General features: G+C 44.5%; 1 protein-coding gene across 2 annotated transcripts in view; it reads left to right on the plus strand.

Moving 5' to 3' along the window:
* The first annotated feature begins 399 nt into the window (after positions 1–399).
* Positions 400–14204, plus strand: part of ADGRG2 (adhesion G protein-coupled receptor G2) — a 145021-nt gene continuing 131216 nt past the window's right edge. For both annotated transcript variants that reach the window (XM_083172497.1, XM_083172498.1), the window contains exon 1: positions 400–836. The gene's annotated coding sequence lies outside the window, so the exon portion shown is untranslated. The remainder of the gene's footprint in view (positions 837–14204) is intronic.

Genomic DNA, 14204 nt, shown 5'->3' on the forward strand with positions numbered 1-14204 from the left:
GGGGAGCCTGTAATCTCCCCTTCCCCATGTTCCAGGTGAAAGCACTCACAGGCACACTACAAGCTCCAGAATGCAGAATGCCCGGTCTTGTCCAGGTCCGCTTTTTACACAGTCCCGGAGAGGGAGCATTATGAATGCAATTGCATACTGCTCCTGTGACTTTATCACTGCTGTTCCCAGTCAGACGCTATGAATACAGAATATGCATGCTATTACTATTAGAGTTAATGCATCACCCTATTCACTATGCAGCACCCTATTATATTAGTGTTATACTACTGTATATCATGAATAATCTCTTACAGTTGCAGTCAGACCACAGTGACTCGGAGGTTTCAGCATTCGGGGCTGCACATTGCACAGGTGACTGTGGGGAGTGGGGGCGCCCCCTGCTTCCCTGGCCGTGTACTGTAGTGTAGTGACTGGAGTGTGAAGCTGTGGTAATATAGACACACCCTATACTAAGAGGAGTCTCGCTGCTGCTGCTCCAGCTGTTGGAGGTAGTGAGGACTTTCCTCAGACGCCGGGACTGTGTGCAGGCATGTAACCTGGGGAGAGACACACCAGCACACACAGGCAGCTGCAGTCACACAGGGACAAGCCCAGCTCCACACTCACACACATTGCTTCTTATATAACACAGGACCATATACATGATCCCATAGCAATGCAGACTTCACACCAGCTCCAACACTGATACACACATACACAGCAGCACGCTAGTAACACAATTACATACACTCACACTGACTGCATCCATTCTGTACAGTACAGCAGCTATAGACCGGGCAGAGGCATGGTGTGACCTCCAGCTACAGGGACCTCAATACATCCAGGTTAGTTCAATGATACTTTTTACTTGAAGGAAACTACTTATTTGTGGCACTTTTCATAGAATGACTGGAGTCTGTATCTAGGTTCCCCTGTGTTTAAAACCAGTAGATTGTAATCTACTAGCTTTACTTTCATTTAAATCCTAGTATAAATCTATTACCATGGCAGGTTCTTATTTGTTATTACATGGTTTTATTTTATTGCTCCATGTTAGATACATCATTTCACTCCGAACTGCTATTACTAATCGTTCTAACATGTGGATGTAATAACATTGCTCTGTGTAAGGTGTAATTGGTGTGAGTCATTATTTCTGTTTTCACCCTACTCCACATACTTTTCAATGGAGATGTGACTGAGTATGATTTTGCCATGTTGTCGCATCCAGGCTGAACTGGTAGCTGGTGAAGTGGTCTCCTAATTAACTATTACAGCATCATTATAGCATCTGTCATGGGCATTTGGGGTATCCGGATGGCTCACAAACAATGTCTAGGTAGAGAGTAAAAAAGATCTGCAAAGATCGGCATCAACAATGACAAGGTTGAAATGGAAAAGGTCGACATGCTTTTTTTTTTTACTTTTTCCTACTTTACCATCCACATGTACTCTAACTGGAAAAGATAAAGTGTGCAGAGCACAGCAGTAGGCACCTGGCAAAATCCATGCAAGGGTACTTGCTACACTAATTGGGGGTCCACATTAACAACAAAAACCTGAAAAAATCATGTTAACCTTTCTCAAGTCGACATTTTGCTTGTGTCGACCCTTGTGTCGACTTAGTAGTGCATGCTACTCTCTATTGGCTGTCTACCTATACATTGCCTGTGAGCTAATCCACAACTAGCATTTGGACAAGCAGTGTGCCAGGTTGGCATAATGAAGACCCCAGCAGCACCCTGCCATTGACATCACTATTGTCCAAAATTAGATGAACTTTGGGTACTTGTTTCCTATCTGGGCGCCCACTAAGTTAATTGCGCACCATGCTATTCTCCGTAGAGAAATCGGATCGCATCGCATCGTACACATACACGATATTGAACGATGCGATGCGATGCGATGCGATTTCCCATAGGAAACAATGTTAAATGGCTCAATTTAGCCAAATTATCATAGGAACAATAGTAAATGGGCCAAAAACACCCCTGAACATTGAAATGTCCCCCCAAAAGTAGTTGACGCCACCCCGCCATCAACGTGAACCCGAAGCGTGGCGAGCGCAGCGAGCCCGCGAGGGGCGGCGGTACGCGTCCTCCGACCTTTTCATGCCCTACTATCCACTAGGGCGTGGAGTGAGAATAGAATAGTGTGGCGAGCGCAGCGAGCCACCGAGCCCGAAGCGTGGCGAGCGCAGCGGATACCTTCACAGGTAAACGTGTCCCTTTGCGGGCTTCCCAGGTGTCCGCGTCGCCATGGACACCTGGGAAGCCCGCGAGGGGACGCGTATAACTGTGAAGGTATCCGCGTCCCCTCGCGGGGCACGCTGCGCTCGCCACGCTTCGGGCTCGGTGGCTCGCTGCGCTCGCCACACTATTCTATTCTCACTCCACGCCCTAGTGGATAGTAGGGCATGAAAAGGTCGGAGGACGCGTACCGCCGCCCCTCGCGGGCTCGCTGCGCTCGCCACGCTTCGGGTTCACGTTGATGGCGGGGTGGCGTCAACTACTTTTGGGGGGACATTTCAATGTTCAGGGGTGTTTTTGGCCCATTTACTATTGTTCCTATGATAATTTGGCTAAATTGAGCCATTTAACATTGTTTCCTATGGGAAATCGAATCGGATCGCATCGCATCGCATCGTTCAATATCGTGTATGTGTACGATGCGATGCGATCCGATTTCATTACGGTGCCGTACGTAGAAAACCTGGGCGCCCAGATAGGAAACAAGTACCGAACTTTGTTATTGGATGCCAGTATTCAGACAGGTTTATGGAACACACAGCTATTTACATTTTACTGTAAAAATTAGATTTTTTTAATTTGATTTTCTGTAAATAGAGTTTACAGTTGTAACATTTTGGGATTGTATATAATTAGAATAAAAGTGTGGTTATTATAAACTGCAACAGCCCATGGTGTATTGATAACTTGGGTATTTATCAAAGCTTGGATAAAGATACATTTCAGCCAATCCATTCTTGTTATTTCCCCAAACACAGTCTGTAAAAGGAATGTAAGAGGGAAACTGATTGGCTAGTACTTTATCTCTCACAATTTTATCTTTCTTAAAGTTTTGGCAAATTCCCTCCTAAAAGTAATTTGACGACTTAAAGTTTCCTTTGTACATTGAGCTTATATAATAGCTGATAACAACAGTGTTATGTTGATCTTTCAACCTGAATGTGCCAGCATGTGACATTGCCTTCTGCAGCCTTTATTAAATATATAGCTTTATATTTCTATCATCCCTCGGTGCTTTTCAGCTGTAACATTATAGACTTATATAGTAAACATTTTACAAATCCAAATTAATCAAGCTGTTAAAAGGCTTCTCTTTTCAGATCTTGAGCTCTATAGTCATCTACATAGCATTAGCCATTATAGCCTCAAGCCTACATTATTACTTAAAGTAGATGGATCCAAAGTCCTGTACGTGCCATAAGCAAGTCGGGTACGATCCTAGAAGGAAAGTAATTACATACATTGGGGGTTATTCTAGTTCACTTACAAAGGCACAGAGAGTTAGATTTGGGTGAGTTTTTATGTTTCTGAGCAGGGTAAATACTGGCTGCTTTATTTTTACAGTGCAATATAGATATCAGTTTGAAGTATAAACCCCAGTATCAGCCCCACCTGCAGTGCATATGGTTTTGTCCATTAGAGAGTGATTGGGCCTTTGCGAGTGAACTAGAATAACCCGCATTATACTCTCTGGCAGGACTCTTATCGGAGCCTTTACTATCAAGAGACCCATAATGAACTGTCCCATAAATCAGGGAAATGTTAGTTATTGGGGCAAACGTGGGGCATTAGAAATAGGACCCGATATGTGCAGTCTTTTTTTTTTGAGCAGTAATATAATTTTGGATATAGTTGTTTCCAAGGTGAACAGTGGAGTTGACTATCTCCGAGGGAACCTAAACAACTCAGTGTGAACCTGCACAACATTGGCTGATGGTATTTATTTGCATCGCAGTAGAGAAAGCAAAATGTAATTATAAGTAACTAACAAAAAAGCAAAATAAAGGTGCCTGGCATTGGGAACCAGTGATGCCCCTTTCCCACTGCAGCTCTTAAACGGTATATTGCCATTTTTTCCCCACAATTTACCGTTTAAGGCTGCAGTGGGAAAGCGCCAGAGTTGAAATACCGGTTAAAGTTAACCGGTATTTCAACCCGTTTTAAAAGCAGAGTTCTACACGTTTAAATACCGTTTTTAAGGCAGTGGGAATGCCTCTTAAACGGTATTTAAAAATCCCACACTAATTCCCCCTCCCCTGGTACCTTTCCTGGAAGGGTACCTGCACCGCACCCACCCCCTCCCCTGGCACTGCGTGGGGGATCTGGGCAGCGGGGTCCGGCATCATGGCATGGGCACAGCACTTCAGGTCCCTCCCTGTGGCTGGTGATGGATGCAGGGTAGCGGGGTGGGGTCCATCCGGGCAGTCCCTGGGGCTGATGGTAACTAGTAGTTCCCACTATGCGCATGTGTATTGAGCGCCGTGCATATAAATGAGCCGCTCATTACATATGCGCATATGTATATATACTAAATTTCAGTGAAAATTTGTATCCCCCTTTCAGACCGCCAAATCAACCCAGGTTATTGTCGTGTTAACCAGGGTTGATCTGCAGAGTGAAAGTGCCACATACACATTTCCCCAGGTCAAGGAACCTGGCATTTCAACCCTGGTCACAACCAGGGTTGAACACAGCTGTGACCCGGGTTGCTGTGCAGTGTGAACGGATAATCCGGGTTGAGCGACCTGGGTCCCGTTCACACTATGGAGGAGGCAGTGCTTGGAGACAGTGTCAGCTCAAGCTGCTGCCTCCTCCGCCAACTATTTTCTTCCTACTTATAAATCAGATAAATGATGTTCATTTCCTGATAAATGTTGGATTTATGGTGAATGAGAAACATAGAAATAGAACAAATGACAAAAGGATTCCACTGCAGTTGTAGCGTGCATAAAGTTAGATTTGGATGTTATTTTGTTTCTGTGCATAGTAAATACTGGCTGCTTTATTTTTACACCGGAATGTAGACATCAGTATGAAGCACATACCATTACCATTATTAACTCTCTCTGCACATGTTACATCTGCCCCACCAGCAGTGCACATGGTTTTGTCCATTAGAGAGAGAATTTGCTTTTGTGAGTGAACCAGCATCAGGCCCTAAGTCTGAGGGTCATTTTATACAATACTTGTAATAACTTGGTGCTTTAAAAAAAGTTTGTGTACATTGGGGGTATTTCAGACCTGATTGCATGACTGCAAATTCACACAGCGGATGATTATCGATACACTGTGCATACATATAGACAGCAATGCGTGTGATGACCAGCAGTTTAGTGGGAGTGAAGGAAAATGCTAGCCATGACAGAAAAAAATGCGGAGGGTGTCAGGGAAAATGCAGGCGTGCCAAGTAGGGATGCCAGTTTCGGGGCATTTTTTCAATCCCGGGATTCGGGATTGAAAAATGCTCAATCCCGGAATTCCCAGGATCCCGGGATTGCCTTTCCTAATAAAAAAAACGCCATGGCCGCCCCGCATTTATTTACATTTTCAGGTGCAGCTGGGTTGCCGGGTTGGTTGCTGGGTGGGTTGCCGGGTTGGTTGCCAGGTGGGCGGTCAGTTTCATACTGCCGGGAGCCAGGAGCTGGGTTGCTGGGTGGGGGGATGGGTGGTTCATGCTGCTGGCTGGGTGGGTGGGCTGGCGCCCTGGGCAGTTGGGCGGGCGGGCGGCTTCATACTGCCGGGAGTGACCTCTGCCTGCCTGCCTGCACAGCGTGACCTCCTATATCGTCACGCTGAGAGGTCACGCTGTGCAGTGCTGCTCTGCTGGGTACCGGGAGAAGCCGGGCAGCGTCTGAGCGGGTGCTCAGACGCTGTCTGGCAGTAGACTGCTTATGCGCAGTCTAATCCTGAAATCTAATTGAAATCCCTAGTGCCAAGGCTGATTTCATTGAAGCCGCCGAGTAATTCTCTGGCTACCCTGAGGAGGTTACTCTAGTTGATTCTCTTGGATACGAATTCGCACCCTTGCGAGTCAACCAGAACCCACCCTGCGAATGGTGGTACGCCTGCCCCCCTCGCAGTGTGTGTTTGCACGCACAGCTTGCAAATGGATGTTTAGCATAAACATCCATTCACAGCCTGTGGGTGAACACCCACATCATTCCATGGTCGCCCAGCACTGACGTCACAGCCCGATTACCATGGGAATGCCTAGTGTTTATGTGAGAACGCTCATGAAACGCTGGGCGTTCCCATGCTTGTGACAATCCACGGCTGCCCCACGGCTGCAGCCTAGTGATCTGTCAGGCGTGGCCACACGCACCTGGCGTATGCACATGCGCAGAAATGCGGCTGCGCATACGCAAAACATAGGTCCCCGTGTGAATGCTGGCTGCGAATGGACCAGAATAAGGTCCAGAGTGTGTGATGAAAAGCGAGGTGGTGTCTACTTCATCGATTTCCTCTGCACATTCGCTCTGTTTGGTCAGGTCTGAATCGGACCCATTGTACCTTCAGACATCAAACATTTTGCTACTGATGGAGCAGCTCCCATCGGAGCTGTTTCTTATGATAGAATCGCCATCCGCCGAAAGGGGGCATGCGCGCATTAGATGCTATCGTGGCCTGTTTCGACTGAGCCCTCTGCTGCCCTCTGCAGCTCCCCTGATGCCCCCCCAGCTGAAGCGGAGACAGGCAGGGAGAGCGCTCTCCGCAGCCATGTTGACGGGGACGCACATGTGTGTGAGAGACGCTCGCGCGTTCCCGTCGCATTGAGCGCCTCTCCACCAGTGATCGCCAGCTACAGTAGCGCACGCAGGGGGGGGTTCTGAGTACCCAGAAACCCCCCCAGGAGTCTAAAGGCCCTAGGCTGAAAGCTGAGGGTTCCCTCTTTCCATGGGTAGAAGAATATTAAAAATCGGCCCTTGGGAACCGGAGATATCTGACTTCAAACCAGTGGTCCCCATCCAAGCCTGTTAATTGTTTTCCCAGTCAGATATTTCAGGTTCTGTCTGACTAAGAGTTTTTCTGAGGGTATATTCCAAAAGCTGGGACTCTCCCTTTTTGATGGACACTAGTAGCTTGTCTCTACTGTGCCCAGAACCAGAGATATCAGCCTTCCAGCAGCTGGTTACTGCTCCAGCTCCACACACCTGGTATGTAGTTTTATATTCTCGTTGGCAGATTGCTCTGCCTCCTGAACTCTCATCCCCTAGTCCCCAATACCATTTAGTAGGTGGGATTCTCTAGTTTTTAATTCCATTAAAATCTAAGAAATCTATTTCTGTGAACTGAAGATATCTGCAGTCAAGCAAGCTGTCCTCCCACCAAAAAATTATGAATAATAAGCCCACTCCACTATACACCCCTCCTCTGCATATTAAACATCCTCTACCACCCTGGAAGTTATGTATCAGGGCCCCTTCACTCAGCCCAATGCCCCCTTCTCCCACCCCATCTCCCACCATCTGGGCAGTAAAGGGGTAATTAGTGGAAATTACTGATCCAGGCCCTACATGCTGAGCGGTTGATATAATACCCCCTACCACCCAGGGGACATCAAAGCTTCCCCCACCCCTACCACTGGAGGATAGGTAGGTGCCCCAATACATTGCTATGCCCAGGGGTCTACACTGCTGTTGACGCCCCTGTATGTATGTATGTATGTATGTATATACAATATATATTATGTATGTATATATATATATATATATATATATATATATATATATATATATGTGTGTATATATTTTATTATTATTATTATTATTATTATTATTATTATTTATATACATTTGGTCTATCTATAATACTTTAACTGACCCGGCATATACTGGGTCACCTAAGTGTCCATCTCCGTGCTTTTCTCCGCCCCTCTGGAAACCCCCTTATGAAAATCCTGCGTTTGCCACTGAGCTAAGGGAATCTCAGAGGTGCTCCATCTGTAGCTCAGTAGTGCTGATATTTGTTAGATATTGGAGACTTAATCTGTACAGACACCAAATGCTAAGTTACATTTTGGTGACACATTTACTTTTTTACCTATTTCATCATTTATTTAAGGTTTCTCATTGATGGATTGTAATATTTGCTACTGAGTATTCTCATTAAGTATTAAAATTGTATATTCATTTGTTTACACCCTAAACAAATGTATGAATGTGGACACTGTAAACTTTTAACTAATACTCCATTCAAAGTTAGATTTTGAAATTTATCACAAAAGAGTTCTCTTTTGGGGGCAATTCAATTGCTTTTCCTGGCAGCTGCCACTTGCATGCACCTGACAGAGCAATTCAGTGTGGCTCCTTTTGGACTTCTTGTAGAGGTATACATTTCTTCTCACAGCCTCCTGAGGTGGCAAGCAGAAGTAGAAGAAAACAAATTGGGTGCTCTAATGGCAATAGAATTGCACCCATTAATTAGTACTGCATAAGAACAAAAATTGAATCACCCTATTTATGTTGTATAACATTGTCACCGTGCCCCATGGGAGACTCACTAACAAAGTAATGTTTTGGGAAGAATCCATTTCTACTCTATGGAAAATACAGTTGGGGGGTGTTTTAAAGTTTTTTTTATGTAACAAAAATGTAGATTTTTTTCCCTGCAATATACTGAAGTACTTCAAATGTACAGGTCTGTTCATCACTAAATTTATATAAAACCAGGTGCAAATTAATTCCATGGATCTCTTCTGCTTACCTGTCACTCTACATTTATCCCATTGTCCTCATACACTAGTATGAGAACCTAAACACATCAGTCTCAGAATATACAATATTTCTGGAGCTTGACTGCAGAACATTTGTCATCTCCAGATGGCGATTGCTCCCAGACCTGGTGGAGAAAAGGGAGCTTCTTGGATTCTTCTGCTACATCCGGGCTTCTTGAACCGGACAGTTCACACATGCACAATAGAACTGCTGAGGTCAGACTCGGCAGTGCTAAGTTTCATTTTGACTTGTGTGGACAGTTGTTGTTTTTTTGGGATGAATTGCTCCATCAGCCTAGGTACATTAAAAGCATAATTGTCAGGTTCCGCGTGGCCACTGACAATTAGCTAAATTAATACGACCCTAAAGTTGGGTATGCTCATAAAGATTTATCTGTCCAATCTGTCTAGCAGGAACATGAATCTGGTAATGTATCGGAGCCTATGACAATGAACTATTAGCTCCCATATGCTAAAAATTGAAAAAAATTATTGTTTGGATAAAATTGTTAAATGCAAACCAATTGTTTGAATGACCATTGTCTGTTTTCCAATGTTTGAGAGCAAATGTTCTATGGTCACTTGTTCTCATGGATTTCTAGGTTTTTGCTCCCACCAGATAGATTGGACAGATAAATCTTTCAGTGTGTACACAGTTTTAAGCACATTTCAAACTTCCCGATGCCTCCAGCCGAAGATATTGTAGTCGGGGATCTGGCAGGAGGTCAGGCATTGGCAAGCATTTACACACTTGCTGATGCCGGCCCTCCCAAGTGAGCGATGGCAGGAGGGCAGTGGGGGGAGCAACAGCCGTGCTGCCGCTGCAGCATGGCTGTCATTAACAATGACCTTCCTCATCCAGACATGCAATATTGTCCACAATATCGCTCAGAAAGCCCTTTCTCAGCGATATTGTGAACAATATTGTGTAGTGTGTATGGGGATTTAGTTTTGAAACCAATTTCAGATTTCTCCATTGTTATAGAATACCTCAAATAAGTATCAATGTATTTATTATGTGTAGAATTTTCATGTTTTCGTGTCACATTGCCATGAGTCACACAAAGATTGTGTGGCCACCACCCAACATACTATTCTCATTTGTCTACATAATGCATTGATTTGTAATTGTTTTATTTGTAGTCTTAGTGCAGGAAACCAGAGGTCATTTCTTTTTTCTGTTTGAAACAGAACTGTGTTGTTTCCATGGCAATGAAAAGTTAATGGGCCTTTTTCTGTTCGCTTTCAGGTAATTGTTGCCAACTGTTCCTAACTTCCTTCACTTGTTGTTCCCAGGCAAAACTGTGCCTGCCATTCCCAGGTATGGGGTGCCAGTGTTAGGTGACCATACTGTATCAATAACAAATCAGAGCTCATCACTCGCCATAATAAACTGCTCATGAATTGATCAGTGCATTTAAGATTGCAGTCACTGGACACAATTTTGCTGCAAGTCCTGTATCAGCTGTTTTACTAGTAGTTTTGCAGCATCTGTGCTTGGTGACTGTCTCACCATTAAAAGCCATTAGTTAGATGGCAGGTGAGCTTTAAAGCAGTTAGCATACCTTAAGTTTAAGTCTGATGTGATATCAGTGCTATTACCACCATTGCAATTTATTATGCTAGTGCCACAATTTTAGTTTGCAGCACGACGCGTTTCTCACATAGGAACGTGTGCTGAAGTTTGTATTTTGCAGATGGTCTTTAATTATTTAATGTGATGTTAAAGATTTGTCCAAAAATGATAACTTAAAGGTGTATTTTTTGTTAGTTGTCTATAAACATGTGACCACTGACTATATGTCCTTACTTTATTACTTTGCTGCTTAAATAGTGTTTTATAGGGTTAATTTGTGGCTCTTATTTCTGGTCAATTTTCAGTAAGTGAACGACCATTATATATAATCTATGTAGAGCCTGTTCCATCTTGGCAGGGGAAGCCAGCATAGACAGATATTGGGATGTGACATTCTTTCCTGATTGTGTATTTGAAACAACCCCACTTGTTACATTGTTTATAAATGCTGCTGGAAGCATTAGTACATGAGTTGTAAATATTGTCACTTTGGAGTACAGTTAAGCCCCATACACATGGGGTGACTGCAGCCCCGTGCTTAGAGAGGCGCTTAAGCAGAGATATCTCAGCGGTCCTCACGGCACACATGTGATGCACGATGTTTGCAGCAATGCAGCGTTTCAGCACTCGTTCCGCAGCTCATCTTTCTGCTTAGCGAGCCAACCTCAATTAGGCCCATAGGACCTTCTTGTGATCCACACGCAATGCTGCAAAGTTTGGATTTAATATCACCTGGCACTCGTACAGCCGCCCCCCTCACCAAATTCGCCCACATGGCTGCAAATGGATGTTTTGTTTGCAGATTTGTGTGGTTGGCCCAAATCATTCGATAGTCACTGCCTTAGTTTTGCGTGTCCCTGTACAAGAACAGGACGGGCAGCTAACATCCAGTGATGTCAGCCACTGCCTCATTTCCATGGGTACGACCAGCGTTTTCATGGGAACACCCATAAAATGTTGGCCGTTCCCATGGGCGTGTCCACCCGCCGCCGCCCTGTGCCCTCTGCCTGCACTGGTGGATGCGAATGGGATGATGAACTTGCAGTTTGCCATGCCTGTTCGCACCTTGAATCACAGAAATGGGCATGCGCAGATGCCAAACATTGGTTCCCCCGTCCAAACGCGCAGGCGACCGAACTGACCAGAATAAGATCCATAGTGTAGACAAGGACAAAAATCAGGAGCCTCCTGCAGCTTCCTGGAGGGTAGGCAAGTATATGTATGTATGTATGTATGTATGTATGTATGTGTGTGTGTGTTTTAAAGGCCTAAATTAATTTAAAATAAAGGAAACTGTTGAGAGTATTAAAAATATTTTGTAGCACGGATTCATAAATTATTTCTGCTAATATAGGTTTTAAAAATCAAACATTGTGTTTCCAAAATGATATATTTTCAAGCTGTTGTTTCCTTGGCTCATTGTTAGAGGCTCGGAGACACAGGTTTGTGCCAGATTTCACAAAATGACTGGCTTCTCCAACCTATTGGGATTTGTTTCATTAAAGTGTATCTTGCTTCCATCAGCGCATAGAAAGTTTTTTTCATACTGTACCTAATATTTATCTGTAGAATTTTGTGAATATATATATATACACATGGAATCTGTATTCAGTTATTATGATACATGGTCCTGGAAAATATTTCTACTGCCGAGAGAGTGAAATGGTATACCCTGAACAAATGTTTTTGGAGACGTACAGGATTTTCTATTTGCATAACTAAAGCATTATATTATATAAGAAGAGACACAATGTACTTTTGTTCCTTTGGAAACAAGAATTGCACAAGTTGGAGCATGCGCTGTGCGACATTGCGTACTGTAAAATACCCTGTGCATAGTGTCGAAGTTGAACTTTGCATCTTCCCCGTTATTGTTTTATAAATATTTTTTGTTATCGTCGGTTTCAAGATGAACATACTCATGATCTTTTAAAGGAGAAAAAGTATAATGGCGATAATTGAGTTGGAAAACAGGAGGAAATTAGTGGGCAGAGTGGTGGCTAGGCAAAAGTAATACCCCTTTCACATTGCAGCTTTAACACGGCATATTGCCATTTTTATACCGTTTTAAAAGGGAACAGCTGCAGTGTGAAAGCTCCATTGTCAATTTACCGGTTACAGAATACCGGTACTTTGAAATGTGTTAAAAGCAGGATCCTACACGTTTTTGAGCCGTTGGTACTTGTGTATTTTGGCGGCGCCCATCGCATCGCATACCATAAGGCATACGATGGTATGCGATGCGACGCGATATCGCGCGATATTGTACAATGCCACCCGATTTTAAAATTGTATGACATTGTATATGGCATACAATGCGATGCGATGCGATTAAACATTGTATAAGCACCCTAACGGGTGCTTACAATGTTAAATGCACCCCCACGACACCCCCCCCCACTACTAACGTGAACCTGAAGCGTGGCGAGCGGCGGCGGTACGCGTCCTCCGACCTTTTCATACCCCCACTATCCACGTCGGCGTGGAGTTGAGAATAGAAAGTGTGGCGAGCGCAGCGAGCCACCGAGCCCGAAGCGTGGCGAGCAGATGCGGATACCTGTGAAGCCAGTGAGGGGACTCCGATACCTGTGAAGGTATCCGCGTCCCCTCGCGGGGCTCGCTGCGCTCGCTACGCTTCGGGCTCGGTGGCTTGCTGCGCTCGCCACACTTTCTATTCTCAACTCCACGCCGACGTGGATAGTGGGGGTATGAAAAGGTCGGAGGACGCGTACCGCTGCGCTCGCCACGCTTCGGGTTCACGTTCATAGTGGGGGGGGGTGGCGTGGGGGTGCATTTAACATTGTAAGCACCCATTAGGGTGCTTAAAAGCACCCTTTAGGGTGCTTATATAATCTTTCATCGTATAGGGGCCAAAAATCGCGTCGCATCGCATGCCATCGGGTGCATGGCATGGGATGCAACGCGATTAAAACATTGCGCGATGGGAATCGGGGGCGCCGCTATAATACACAAGTACCAAGCTGTTTTCCCTGTAGTCTGAACAGCTCAGAAACGGTATTTGCTACAAATGATAACCACACAGGTTATCTCCCTGCATGATCCCCGCCCACAAGCAGGAAATAAACATTTAAAATGACATTGTATGGCTTTCTATGGGTGAAACGGGTTGAATCTGAAAGGTACAAAAACGGTATTGAAACTGCAATATACCGTTTACAACATGCAATAAAGCTGGTTTCACATTGCAAAAACCTGAAACCAGTATAAGGGAAATAATACATGTCATCTATTGAAGAGACGGTACACGCTGGGAACACCATCACAGGAACCTGGCTGAATTCCTCAGCTCAATTAATGTTCTAGATTGGGCTCATAAATATTGATCTAGTTAATTAGACAGACCATTATTAACTGATATGTGGTCATACTGTCGACAGTGTCTAGGGCGACAGTCAAAAGGTTGACCACTATTGGTCGAAAAGGCAAAATGTCAACACATGAAAAAGGTTGACATACATTACGTTGAAGTTGTGAAAAATCTGACACTAGCAAACTGGTCTATCTTAGAGGGATAAGCATGGCGAGCCTGAATCATATCGAGCCTAGCGAGTAATATGTGTGATGCAGGCATACATATAGGGTGTCCACGTCGACCTATGTTGACATTATTGCAAAACGTGAAAACGTATGGCGTCATTTCCTATGTTGACCTTTTCTATGTCGACATTTTGCTGTGTCAATATTTTGATCATGTCGACTTAACAAATGTCGTCCTTTTTGCACGTGTTGACCTACTGACTGTCGATATAATAGTGGTTGACCTAGACACTGTCGACCTAGCGATCCATACCCTTATTAACTATGCTCTATGAACAAGTAGAAATAACTGCTTCATATGTAACAGAGAAGGGGATTTGGTACCTTCCCAGCGTCC

Source organism: Crinia signifera, chromosome 2 (assembly GCF_055691185.1).
Source record: "Crinia signifera chromosome 2, ASM5569118v1, whole genome shotgun sequence".
Classification (NCBI taxonomy): Eukaryota; Metazoa; Chordata; class Amphibia; order Anura; family Myobatrachidae; genus Crinia; species Crinia signifera.